Here is a 14,077-nt window from a genome sequence, read left to right as displayed (position 1 = left end):
GGGTCTCGCGCATGCGCACGACGGAGCTTCCTCCGTCGTGCGCATGCGCAGTGGGGACCATCGACCCACTTGCGAGCGTACTGCCACTCGCGAGTGGGTCTGAATGACCCCCTAAATTTTTTTAAAAAGGGGTGAACTATTCTCCCAACTAGCGATTCCCAAGTCTGTGAGCCCCTAAGTTCCCAACAAACTCCCCAGGGATTCACACTCTGGAGAACCTTGAATGAATCCTGTATTTAAAGTACACACTATCACATACTGTACATACTGGAGGCGGCCATTTTGCACAATGAATCTACATTCAGCCTATAAAGTGACTATGAACTCATGACATCATCAAGGCACGAGGCTGGATCGCTGATCATTTCCCTAGATGATTCTCAATGAATGATGGTCCAACTGGGTGCTCTTCGAGATTTGACTGCTGACTGAATGGTTTTCTCTTTACGTCAGGACATTCCTTTCTTGACACAGCTGGAAGAGAGCAATATCCCCTGTCATTGCGAGGCAATGCTAAACGTGTTCCAGTTACCGCCTGCTGTAGCATCGACTATGTATGAGTGCATTTTACCTCAGTTTATTTTTCTATACATGTTCATATAAAACTAGCAGGCGGCAGCCACAGCGTGCAATTTATTTGCATTTATTTACGAAACTGGGAAGGCAGCGGTTGTCGTATTTTCAGAATGATAGCTACACACAGGCAGATTCTGCTGCTTCGCCCAGGCACAGGTAAATAGGACAATTTGCCAAAATGGCCACTCAGGTGGATGATGGAACTGAACAGTATTTGGCAGCCTTTGTTTACAACGTCTAAGAAAAAGTCAAATGGTTTCTCCATCTTCCTCACATCATGATACAACCCTGTGACGCTCTAGCCTCAGCTTTGGTCCAATAAGTTGTGTGACCAATTACAACTGGCCTTTTATACAACTACTAGTAAAGGTGTATACACACGTAACGATTTTGTAACCAACGATTTTCTGTCAGATTTTCCCTTGAAAAAGTGAAAGATTTTTACAATGATGAATGAAAAATGTTCCTTCCCTTAATGAAAATCGTTATGTTGGACAGTCTGAAATGGTCGATGAATGAAAACTACAAATGGGAGCGCGCTTGAACGATTATCGTTCATCGTTATAACTCAGAAACTGAGCGATTTTTTGAACGATAACGACAAATCGTTCAAAAAATCGTTACGTGTGTATGCACCTTAACACTCACAAATATCCAATCAGTGGCCACTTTATTAGCCCCAACTGTACACCTGCTCATTAATGCCAATATCTAATAAGCTAATCATGTGGCAACTCAGTGGTTAAAATCATGCAGCTATGGCCAAGAGATTACAGGGTATATTTACTAAAGTGCGGGTTTTTAGAATTTGAGTTGTTTAGGGATGTCAGTCAGTGCAATTGTCCTCCCACATGTAACATTGGACTCTCCGCAGCCCAGCGCACGACGGCCCGTACTGGGAAGAGAGACTGTTGCCATTGAGCAGCTGTAGTCTCCTCTCTCTTCCTGTCCGATGTGCTACTGACCCGGGCCCCTCAAGCTAGTCCGGGTAAGTAGTACCCGCTCGCCCCCTTCTCTCTCTGTGCCCCTGCGTGTGAAATTCAGGCAGTTTTTTTGGGGGGAGGTGCCCTTACCAGAGTACTAGAAAGGCATACCTAATAAGGTGGCCACTGAGTGTATATGAAAAAAACATTTAGGAACTTATCAGAACCAAAGATATTTCAGATAAATGTGTACGGGGGGGATTTATTTCCCCCAGGAGCAGCAGACTTATTGAATTTCAGCATGCCGGAAGACACAGAAAACAGGCCTCTTATTCTGCAATGGCTGACCAGCACGACAATGCCTGCACTCCGCTAGATAGAAAACGTAACTATAACCTCTTAGGTTCCATGTCCTGGCATCGGAAGTTAAGCCCATATTTGTGCATTTTTATTTTGGTTTTAATTTAAAAAAAACATAACCCGCGCGGACTGATGCACAATTAAGAAAAAGTTAGATCCTTGTTCATTTGACCACTTGATTATTTTTCTATTCCATAGATATAAATCCCATTGTTACATACTGTATATATTTATGAATGCATTCACGTGTGAGTGCCAGCGATGTGTTTGCTCAGGTGATCGCTCAGTGCTGTCTGGCGTTATCCTTTTTCAGCAGAACAAATCAAACACACAGGCAACTTTAATGTAATTACATGGTAAAATTTCCTAAGGAGGTGTGTGCGGGCTGCTAATCACGGTATAACTCACACGTCTTTCCTTGGCGACAATTGTCACTTTTACTGGCTAATTTACTTTGAGATTATGCCGGTGACATCATTCGGTGTCCAGCAAGGGCTCTCTCATCATCCAGCCGTACATTTTATCTGCAGATCTAATGGACAGCCAGCAAGCGGTATATGAACAGCAGTGGGACCCGTCGGAGCCTTATAATTATCATTTAAATCTGTCAGCAGAAAATTAGTGTCGTTCTATTTTTTTCACTGAATTTCTATTAAAAAGGTCTTCTTTGCTTATATATACTTTGTATAGTTTCCTTTTATGTTATGCATATCAGCGAATCTGGCCCCAAAAACAAGCTCAATGCTGTGACTGACCCGATCACTATTGGACATGAGTGAGAATCCAGTTCGGAGGCTGTTAGCCTCTGCGTTTGGTCATCAACTGGACCCCATCTATTCTGATCACTCTTCAGGTATGAGGCCAAACTGTAAAGAGATCCGGCCAACGACAGTTATGTTCGACTTACCGTATACATCTGTCAATGTGATGAACGACCTCCATGCTTGTGGAGGCGGCCGGTGAACGTCTAATCGTGCGGTCATTCACCAGCTCGTGCGTTATGTTGTTTATCGCACTGTGGGTCGGCTGGGTACACACATCGTCTAGTGGGTACACGGCCGTAGGCTGTGGATCTTGAACAAGGCATCATGTGCAAGGATAGTGCCTAACCCTAACAACACTTACCTTCGGGAATGCCGGTGGTCGGGATTCTGGTGGCGGGATTTCGGCCGCCGGCATCCCGCACGCCGGGATGCTGACTAAATTCCTGGGCACATACCTGGGAACAACTGCTGGAAAGACTTGGTCATTTATCGCAGAACTCTGATTGATTAAAAGGCAAAATTTGCCGATAACAGATTTGAAATTCAGAAATGTCAGATGATCGGGTCATAGATCGGCGTGGAGTCTTATTATGGTTACCACATAATCAGTACTTGATCAGAAATAAATTATACATATTCTGCTTAAATATAGGATTCCATTTCCTGTAAATGTTTTGTCATTCTGGACAAAGACCCCAATTCCTTCCTGATATTTTGTACTCATTTATTGATGATTATTTACACAAATATATTCCGCAGCGCTATACAGAGATCGCCATTCACAGCAGTCCCATCAATCTCAACCTACAATCTATACTGAGACTTATGCTGGGTACACACTGGCAGATATATCGGCCGATCAATTGATCGCCCAATATATATCGCATCCCCGTCGGCCAGTGTGTACCAGCGTTAGGACGTCGTTCACAGACATATTGCGTCGGCTGTGCTGCACAGCCGATGGACATCGATCCCCAGGGCAGAAGGAAGATGATGGTTGTTCAGGGTGTATGAATAACCATCATCTGCTGATATATCTGCTAGGTGTGTAAGCTTTACATCCTACATGATAATAGCAATGCAGAGATCGCGGTTACATACATTTGCAAACAAGCTACGACAAGGTATTAATTGTAATATGGTCACCCACCAGCCCCTTCTGTTAAATTCTCCTGAGATAGCTAGAACAGAAATGTAACACACAAGTGGTTGGGATGTACTATAATATATTTATTAGTATTAATAAGATACTGAAAAGGGACTTTAAAATAAACCTTATCTCATGTAACAAGGCTCAGCAGCGACATTCTCTATCTCACCTCTCTATTACATTTATTTTTCATTCTACAGATACAAAAAAAGAATCACTTTTGCAATTAATAAGGTTTTCTTATTTATACAGAATATAATAAAAATTACAGTTTTAACCAAGTTTTGCTGCAATTCTCTCAAACTAATCATTTATTTAGTGCAACAAAATTAGCTGCTGTACATCTAAAAATAAAAAAAATTATACTTGCCTGACGAGGACAAATCTTCCCTTTCACCAATTTTCTCAGGACAGGGTGAAACCGGTCCTCAAAGAGATTTAAATAAGCGGGTGCAATGCATGTTTGCATCAGTAGATGGCGACCTGTCCCTTCCCTTCGGCACACGAGAGGACAGCTAACTCTTTAATATGCTAAAAAAGAAACTTCTGCCTGATTACTGATCAAGAAATTAAAATGTGCTCGGCGAGAACACAACGTGACAGTGTTGAAAATGAACAATATGTCAGGCTGCAGTTAAATTCCTTGCTAATGTATACCAAATGGACACTCACTTCTTTCGTGGCATCAATAAGCAGTCATTTAAATGTACCAAACAGTGCGGTGGATTGATGACATTTTCATTAAGCATTCTCTTAGAAAGGGTTTGCCGAGAACAACAAAGAAATCAGCCACAAATAACTGAATAAGCGGCACATAAAAAACCACATAGGAGACATATGATGCAAAGTTATATTAGTCAGGCTGGGAAAATAAATGAGTACAGTGACTGATGCGAGAGTTGGGGTATTAATGAAGCACAGTGATGAAAGGACATGAAGACTCAAAAAAAAAAAAAAAACTAGCAATAAAAAAAACAAAACATAAAAAACCCCATCAACATTGATGGCTTTTTAGGAACCAAAGTACATATAATGCCTGACGGACTATTCCACCTATTGCTTATGGTCACTGATACGAAGGGGGGGCATTTATGGAATTTGAGGACCGATTCAGACCCGCTCGCTAGGCTGCGTTCGCACGCAACCAGCCGATACGTATCACAGCGCGCGAACCGGTGCGAGCGATCGGGAAGCGTACGCTCGCTGCGCATAGACTGCCCACCTGACTGAGTGACAGGAGAAGCAGTTTGTGGGTGGTGACAGGGGCGGGCCACTAGAAACGGGGGAGTGGTGGCGCGAACGCAGGCGTGCCTGAGCATCTTAACGCCATTTCAGAGGCGAGCAGAATTAAAAGGTAGCGTCATAGTACACGTCACTTGGTTGTATTTCACACTGAAGCACTCGCAGTGCTTGCGGTAGGGTATGATCAGCCACAAGCTCTGCGATCGCTTCCGATGGTACTCTTATGTTTCCGATGGTTGCATACACTTCCTGGAGATGACGTGCGCAAGTGGCATCTTAAGACAGGCTGGTGTGCGCCTGCATAGACAGAACTATCGCACACTAAGACGTAGTGGGCGTGCTAATGCCTTGCCGTGCGATCGCCTGCCTTGCAGAAATTTGCATACGCATCTAGCGAGCGGGTCTGAATCGAGCCCTTGGTGCACAGCTAAGACTTGCCGTAACCAACAGCAACCTGACAATCCTTTTGTTTCACACTTGTCATTTTCTCCACTGATTTTAATAAATACACCCCCTTATAGCGATTTAATATACCCCAAAAAATTGTGTTTAAATACAATACATCTGCTTTATCCTGAAATCAAATGTAGATGGACTGACCCGCTGTCAATGAAATGGCATGCTGGGACTGGTAGTTCTGCAACAGTTTGGAGTACCACAAATCAGCATTATGTGCGGTTATTTCTTTTAGAGATTGCAACTCTTCTAGTGCGGCCTCCAATGAGAGGTCTCTACTCTTCCTCCAGTCACTCGGTGCGGTCTGGAAGCTGGCAGTAAAGACACATCGGAAATGTGCTACAGAAAGGCTGGATAACAACACAGGGTTTCGTAAAAGTGCGCACAACCTCTTTAAGCTCCGCCTAAGCCAGAGGCAATGCTTCCCATCCCCAACATCTTTCCATTTTATAATGGAATTCCCAGTTCATGTATAACGTAACAGAACCTGGCCAAACTGCATACTACAGGAGACCATTGAGGACCACTGATTGCAAGGTCGTCTAGGAAAGTTTTACATTTCTGTTATATAGTCCCAGCTCCTATAATAATTTACAATCTTTATTTAAACTCTACGGGCTCAATCCAAACTACTTGCGGAGGGTGCGATGTGCCGTTGCCACGGAGTTTAAACGCCGGCACAGGCACCGCTGCTCGCACCCCGCTCCGAGCCTGAATTCCCATCATTTTGCTCGGAGCACTATGGGGCTGCAAGCACTTTTATGCGAATTCAAGCTGCCGTACAGTGCGCCCACATTGCCGCCATGACTCGCACCCACAAGTACATCTCGTGTAAATGGATTAACCCCTAATAATGTTGTTGACCAGTTCTTTTTTTTTTTTCCCCCATGTACACCTGGTAGAGCCATATGGCTTAACGTTTAGAAACATTTGTCTACTTATTAATTGCCATAGATGCGTAACAAACATCATGTTCATGTTACTATGAGAAGCTCCCAATTACACACTAAGGGGTGGTTTCACTTCAATGCGGTGGCTGTATTGTGCTTTACCGGAATGACCCATTGCGGCCACCAATATGGCAAGCTTTGCCTCGTATGCCATTTAGGTGCACAGGAAAACTAGCGACGCACAGCCTACCGTAAACGGCGGCTATGTGCGCAGCCGCGGAACATCACACTGAATTGATCCATGAATACGGGGAGGATAAAAAATGCGGTCAGTAAAGTGTACGGTCCGGAGTACACATCGTTCTAGAGCCCTCTGTAACTCTAACTAGAACCCGTTACTTGATGGCGAGATGGAGCGCTGGGAAATAAGGAGTTAATAAGTGGTCTTGCTGTACAGCTATTGGTAACTGTGAGCTGTGCAGCAGGATCCTCTGATTTGGACATGCAGAGGGGGCAACTCCAAGGTCCCAGGTCAGCGCTTCTCTGTAATCTCCCAGCATAAGCAGGGCCCAGGGGATGCCGAGCTCCCTTCCTGACAGATCTTACTCTTCAGCCCTGGTAGAAAAAGGAAGCAATTAGCCGTTCCCCATACAGGATGGCACCCTGACGGCTACAGAGAGGAAACAGCAAAAAAGCCATAAAATATGTATAGACACAAATATTGTACATTATTGTCACACTTATAGGAGAGAGAGATCAGTACAAAGCAACTTCAATCACCTCCAATACAGAGAAGAACACATAGGGTTATATACATAGGTCATATCATTTATTCAGCCTCTCTGCATCACAATGTGACCGATAGCGTTCCTGATGCCAGTTGCACTATTAGACCAAGACATTATCAATGATACTGCGTATTAATAACCACGCGGGAATCTGTGTATACATGTGTGTGTATAAATATATATTTAAAATCTATAATACTTGTATCAGGTGTGTCCGTACTGTGTGACTTTTAAGAGAATCCCTACAGCACATTCATTCTAGGTATTTGGCAAATCTATAGGGCTTATTTTAGAAGGTGGAATATTTCTTGTTAATGTCAGTGTGAAATGCACAAAGGGTGCTTGGCTATGACGTAACAACTGTCTAATTATAACAGATAACATCACCACACTTACAGAAATTTTTAATTAATAAAAAATAACAATACTTTTTTTTTTTTTTTTGGGTATTAATGGAACCAATTTTCTTTTAAAAAAAAACATCTGTGACTGCACAATAAACATGTACAGTACAGATAAATAGAAGTCATCACTGGTACGTTTTGCTAGGGCAATACGTAACAAAGAGGGGTAGGTATAGCCAGATACAGTAATTAAATAGGTGTTTTTTTTCAGCACAGTGAGCTGGCACAGCATGCTGCCCAGGAACACACATGCATGTGTAAACAAATGGAGTTTGTATGTTTTTCCCGTGCCTGTGTGGTTTTCCTGTGTAGTCCAATTTCCACCCATGGTCCAAAAACATCCTGGCAAGTTCACTGGCTTCTCACTAAACTGGCCCAAGTGTGTGTTCATCTGAAAGTGATAGATATATTAGATTGTAAGCTCTACTGGGAGAGTGAAAGTGAGAGAGAAATTAGATTGTAAGCTCTGCAGGGACAGGAAAGGAATGAATACACATTCGCTGTAAAGTGTGGTGTAAAAATTGGTGCTATATTATTATATTTTATGTATACAGCGCTGACTTACGATGTAGCGCAGTACATCGCCGGGATCATGACAGAACTACGTTACATACAATGACATCAGTAAACCTGGCTCTGCCAGGATAAGTTTGCAAATTAAGAGGTGTAGGGAACACTTGATAAATTTATGAATATGAAAAATAAAGTTATAAGTATTATAGGGTTAAGAAATATAGCGGGTATTACTCTAACAAGTAGTCGCCTTTTATAACAGGAACTCAGGGAGACCTGGAAGTGCAGTAACTAGTAATGATACACACGTAGTTCTATAACAAAATCATATATGACATGTACATATCTCACAGGCACTGCCTCTTAGTCGTACCACGCTACACAATGTAAGTAACCTGCACCGAATCTGAAATCCATCCCATGTACGGTGCTGAGCCTGCACGGTAATACATGTGCAATGTGACCTGATGTACTGTGCGTGTATATAGATATAACAGCATGTGATGGGGTCTCACAAGTCTCCACGCGATGGATTATTTTCGGAGCAGCCAGGCTGAGATCCGCTCGCTGTATATAATGGGCTACGCTTATCTCTCAGGAGTAGAAACCTTAAACAAGAGAGAAAGAAGAAAAAGTAAAATAGACATAAGGTGAGGCCAGGGGTCCCCCACAATGAGCACAGAGGGGCTGACGAGGGATTCCCTTGGGCTTCAGCTGCCTCTCGCTGCAAAGTCCAGAGAGGGGGCCGGAGGGGTGTTGTCCCATGAATGAACTTTCACCTCCTGAACTCTGCAATTTTTTTTTTTTTTTTTTTCTTTCTCAGTGGCGACTTGAAAGAAAAGGGGGAATGGAGTAAAAACAGGGAAGGGGGGGAGGAGGGGGGCTGCTTTCTCCCAGTGTCACTACCACCTCTCCTGTTCCCCCTATGTTGCTTTCTACGCCCAGATCCTGGAGTGAGTTTTTGTGAGGGTACCCAGCCAAAAAGTGTCACTTCCAGCACTAAAGTAACTCGATGGGGGTGTAATATCAGCCAATATAATAATAATAAATCAATAATAATACACCGGCGCAGAGAGCAGGCTGCTTGGTGCGACCTAAAAGGACTTGCCCTGCGGTCAGCCTGGTGCTGCAAAGTTGCCAGCTGCCGCGGAACCTCTTGCTGAGCCCGGCTGTCAATCAACGGAGCAGCTCACGATGCCATAAGAGGGATCCCGAGCCGGCAGCATGTGAGGTTCTGCAGCAGCCGGGGACTCTACAGCACTCCAAGGTGTCCATACGCCTGGGCCAGCTGGAGGGACCAGAGAAGCAGCAAATCCCCCCCCCACCCCCCTTAGTGCCAACACCCTGTTCCCAGCCCCAGTGCCCCTGCCACTCTGGTGCATCAGCACTCCTCCTTACCTCCCATTCTCCTGGCCAAAACCACCCTCCTCACCCCCCCTCCTCTCTTCTTCTTTTCCCCCCTTCCCCTTCTTCTTTTCCAGCCTCCTTCTTTTTTTGTGTGTGTGCCTGTGCCTGTTCCCTCTCCCCTCTGCTGCCCCTGTCTCTTGTTGTTTACCCAGCAGGTGGATGTGACGTCAGGGACTCACCACTGCAAAAAACAACAACAGCTCCATCCGCCGGGGCCAGCAGCGTGGGCACCACTCGCAAAGTGGGAGAAGGAGAAGAGGAAGAAAGGGGGGGGTGGTTGGTGGGAGAGAAAATAGTGCCTGAGAGCTGTGAGGGAGGAAAGCAGGGCAGCCCGGGAGAAAAGAGAGGAGGAGAGGGGAGGACACAGACCAGCACAGCAGGGAGAGGAGCCGGCCACGCTGCGTCCTTGGAGAGGGTTCCCCGGTGCGCCCCAGCCATCTCAGCGCCCGGGAGGGAGCCGCCAGCCAGTGTGCGTCCTGCAGCCGGCAGCAGCAGCCAGAGAGAGCCCGGGGCGGAGGGATCTATTGTTATTTATTGTGTGTGTGCGGCCGCTGCACTCGGGATCGCATGTGTTGCACTTTCCAGCGCAGGGATAATAAATGCACAACAGCCGCTGCTCCGTGCGCCGGGAGAGCGCTGCCGCCGCCGCTGCGGGTGAGTGTTTGCACTTTCCAGCCCGGAACACTGTCTCTCGCTCCCCACCTTTTTTTTTCTTTTTTAATTTGCAATTAGTCACTTTTTTCTTCTGCAAACTTTTTTTTTTTTTTTTTGCCTCCTTGTCCCCTTCCTTGCCCCACTCTCCTCTGGGCACTGCTGGGTGTGCCAGCCTTCCTGCCCCCTCTAAAGTACTTTTTGTGACTCCATTGTGACTTGTTCCCATGGCTACTGTGATGCTGTGACGGCTTCTGCAACTAGTTTTGCTCCAACTTCACTAGGCGAAAGTTTAGTACATGAGGATCCCCCCCAAGCACTGTCTCTCTCCACGTCCTGTACCAGCTGCTGACACTGGATGTTCTGCAACTATATTGCTGCTGCTGGGAGATGCTCTAACTCTCCTCAGTACTCTAATGACTGGTGTCACTGGTAATGGAAGTAGATTACTGTTACCCCCCTCCCTGGTCCTTAGAGCATCCTGCACATGAAGTGGGAGCCTAGGTGTGCAACTGTAATATAGAACTGTGTCACTCCAGTAACTTTGCCCATGTTGTATTCTGGTCCCTGCACTTGCAGATACCTGTTACTGGAGTATGGTGCTGCCAGATGTCCTAGAACTACCTTAGATCTGTTACCCTCTAGTCCTTAGAGCACTCTGCAAATAAAGTGATAACTTAGGTGTGCAGTATTATATATAAAACTATTGGCAACTCCAGTAACTTTGCTATGGAAGTGCCCTGCCAGTATCTGCCTATCTGTATCCTGGTTCCTGCACTTGAAGACACCTGTTACTGGAGTATGGTACAGCCAGGCCAGCTGCCCTAAACTACCCTAGAACTGTTACCCCCCCCATGTCCTTAGAATATTCTTAATATATATGAAGTGTTAATTTAGTAGGGCCGTATTATAAAACACTTTACTCCAGTAACTTTGGAAGTGTGTTCTGCCAGTAGCTGCCCTTCTAGGTACTTGGGTGCCTGTTACTGGAGTATTGGTGCAGCCAGCTGCCCCTATAAGCATCCTAGTTCTGTTACCCCTATGTCCTTTGTGTTCTGCAAATGAAGTGGTACCCTAGTAGGGCAGTATTATAAAGCTACTGTAACTCCAGTAACTTTGTTATGGAAGTACTCTCACAATGGCTGTCATCATCTATATGCTGACCTATGCACTTCCAGGTACCTGTTACTGGAGTATGGTGCAGCCAGTTGCCCTATAATTACCCTACTCTTGTTATCTTCTTGTTGAAGTGGTAATAGGTGTGCAGGATTATTAAAAACTAAGTGTAATTGCAGCAACTTTGATATGGAAGTGTGTTGTGCCAGTAGCTGCACATGTATATGCTGGTCCCTTCTCTACTCTGGATTATTTAGGTCTTCCAAGTACTTGTGTTAGTGGAGTATACTACTGCTGATGTGTATTTGGAACCTGTCCACTACTGTCCCCTGGCTCACCCAGTCTAATCCTGCTTGGGTACTTTTGCAGGTGATTAAGGAAGATGGGGAACTCCACTTTTATATTGCTTTCAGGGTAAAAACAGTGAACATCTAGTTTCTCACTTGGCTTATGGCTCATTTTATCTCTTTGATGTTATTAGCAGGAAAGATAAAGTAGCAAAATTATATCAATGAATTAAGTACTGGGGGATGGGGGGGTACGATTTGAATGTTTCATATTTTCTGGTGGATGCTTGTCATTAGAAACAGAATTTGAGTAAGAACTACTAGCTGGTCCCTAATGTTGGGTAAAGTTTCAGGAACAAACCAGTCCCCATGATTTCCGGTGACACCAGTTATACACTTATTAGGAATACTCAGATTCTTGCAGTTGTCCCAAATCTTTATTTAAATCTCTTACCGTGAAGTGATTACATTTAATGCAAAGATAGCCACTCCAAGTCACATCATTTTGGTAACTTATGTTATTCCTGTCGGCCACAGACTAGGCTTTATTCATACTTCTATTTTTTCCTGTTCTGTTCCTAATGATGATTGTTAATTAATGTTATTATGATGCGTGACTGTGGCAAAATTATTTGACACTTATGTATAAACAAATATACTTAAATTCTGCACTATGTTTAGTGTTACATGAGAAATAAAATCATGCATATGCTCTGATACATTGTATCCATTCATTCATTTATCTGTGCATGTTAAGGCAAGATCAGACAGGTTTTTGAACACATTGCAGAATAAAAATGTATGGGGGGGAAAAATAAGCAGATAAATTATTGCCTAAAATAAAATTTATTTTGGAGAAGAAAAAAAAGAGGAAAAAAAAAAATCCTGAGCAAAGTTTATTCCAAATGCCAGTGGAAGTTGACAGCCTTCCTTCCCTTGTAATTGCTGGTATAATAATTTCCAAGTCTTTTTCTACAAATACCATCTGTAAGATGATTATAAATTATAAACGCTGAGGCTTTAAACCATCTGACATGATGATCCTTTTTTTTTTAATCTAATAAGGATGCCCAAAACCATTTTTTTCCCAAAAATATCTCTGAAAGCAGAAAATAAAATGAGCCTGGTACTAAAATAAATATCATTATACTCCTTATTCAAATTATGGAAATCTTGCAGTCTTTGTCAAATCCATATATGAAATAGTTGTGGGTTGCTAGCTATATATGTGTGTATGCGCATGTATGTATGAGATATATATATATATATATATATATATATATATATATATATAATATTGTGTGTGTGTCTAAATGTTAGCCTGTACCTACAAACTTTACACAGGTAGATTGTGTGCATGCTGTTGTCGGGATAGTGTACACACTTACTGTGGTAGTTTGGGTTTAGTATACCTCAGATCTGTAAAGTACAGATGGTTTGCACCTTTACATTTTATTTTAAAGGTATGACATTTGGTATACCTTATTATTTGCACAATTGGAGAAGAGAGAGACTTATCAGTTTCCGTGTAACAAGTGACATTGTATTTTTCTTTCTTTTCTTCAGTCTCCGGTTGTAAATGATGGAGGGGAAAATATAATCAAACATTAAGGTTTTGAAATCAAGTCAAACAGACCTCAACCAGGTGTGTATTTATTGTGCGTATGTGTGTGTATATATATATAATATATTTTTTTATTTTTTTTTTAAATTTAGCACCATATGTCTATTGCTTTTTTTAATTACACTTTTTTTTTTGGCAAAAACTCGGTTTCCCTAAAATGTGTGAGATGCCAAGTAAGTCACAAAGGAGAAGTATTGTGTATTTAATATATTGCTGTTGAAGCATTCTCTTTTCTTTCTGTAGTCTCCAGATTAGTCATTGTCTGAGTGAGAGAGAGAGAAAAAAAATCTTTTTTGGTTGGGGAGTGGTGGGGTGGGGGGGAGAATAAGTAAACAGCCTTCAACAAGTGAACCTTGACAACCTAGATTAAGGAGTGCAGTGGAGATCAAACACAGCTTCTACTGAGCTGTTGTCAAGTACAGGCTGGCTGCCGGCTCTGGGTTAGCAAGTCTACAGGTTCACTTATGCAGAAATGGACTATTACAAATGCTAGTCTTTGTTGTGAAACCAAAGGTGCAGAATTCTGAGCACAGATGGAGTTATTAAACATAGATTTTTGCTATTCAGACACAGTTAATTTGAAAAATCAGAGCTCTCAAGCAATTCAAAGTTTATCCTGGTTTAAAAAATAAAATCAAATAAATTTGGTGTTCAGCTGGAAGAACTATAAGTCAATTGCCACTTTGCTTAACTTATTTAGCAGGGCACAAAACAGAGGTATACAACGAGAGATGTACAGGTATGTAGTCTTGGAGTATGATGGAAAATAATCCACATATAACTCATGTATACTATAGAAAATTACTGACAAATTATCTCATGACATTGTTTTATTAAGAAATTCTACTTTTTTTATTATTCCAAGTGGTTTTGTTATTTTTAAATACTGAGGTTGTTTTAAAAAAAAAAAAAAAAAAAAAAAAAAT

General features: G+C 42.9%; 1 protein-coding gene across 3 annotated transcripts in view; it reads left to right on the top strand.

Moving 5' to 3' along the window:
* The first annotated feature begins 9,680 nt into the window (after positions 1-9,680).
* Positions 9,681-14,077, top strand: part of FOXP1 (forkhead box P1) — an 801,632-nt gene continuing 797,235 nt past the window's right edge. For all 3 annotated transcript variants that reach the window (XM_088459772.1, XM_088459768.1, XM_088459769.1), the window contains exons 1-2: positions 9,681-10,127; positions 13,094-13,172. The gene's annotated coding sequence lies outside the window, so the exon portion shown is untranslated. The remainder of the gene's footprint in view (positions 10,128-13,093; positions 13,173-14,077) is intronic.

Source organism: Taudactylus pleione, unplaced genomic scaffold (assembly GCF_031769625.1).
Source record: "Taudactylus pleione unplaced genomic scaffold, aTauple2 ptg000934l, whole genome shotgun sequence".
Lineage (NCBI taxonomy): Eukaryota > Metazoa > Chordata > Amphibia > Anura > Myobatrachidae > Taudactylus > Taudactylus pleione.
This window is presented reverse-complemented; position numbering and strand designations above follow the sequence as displayed.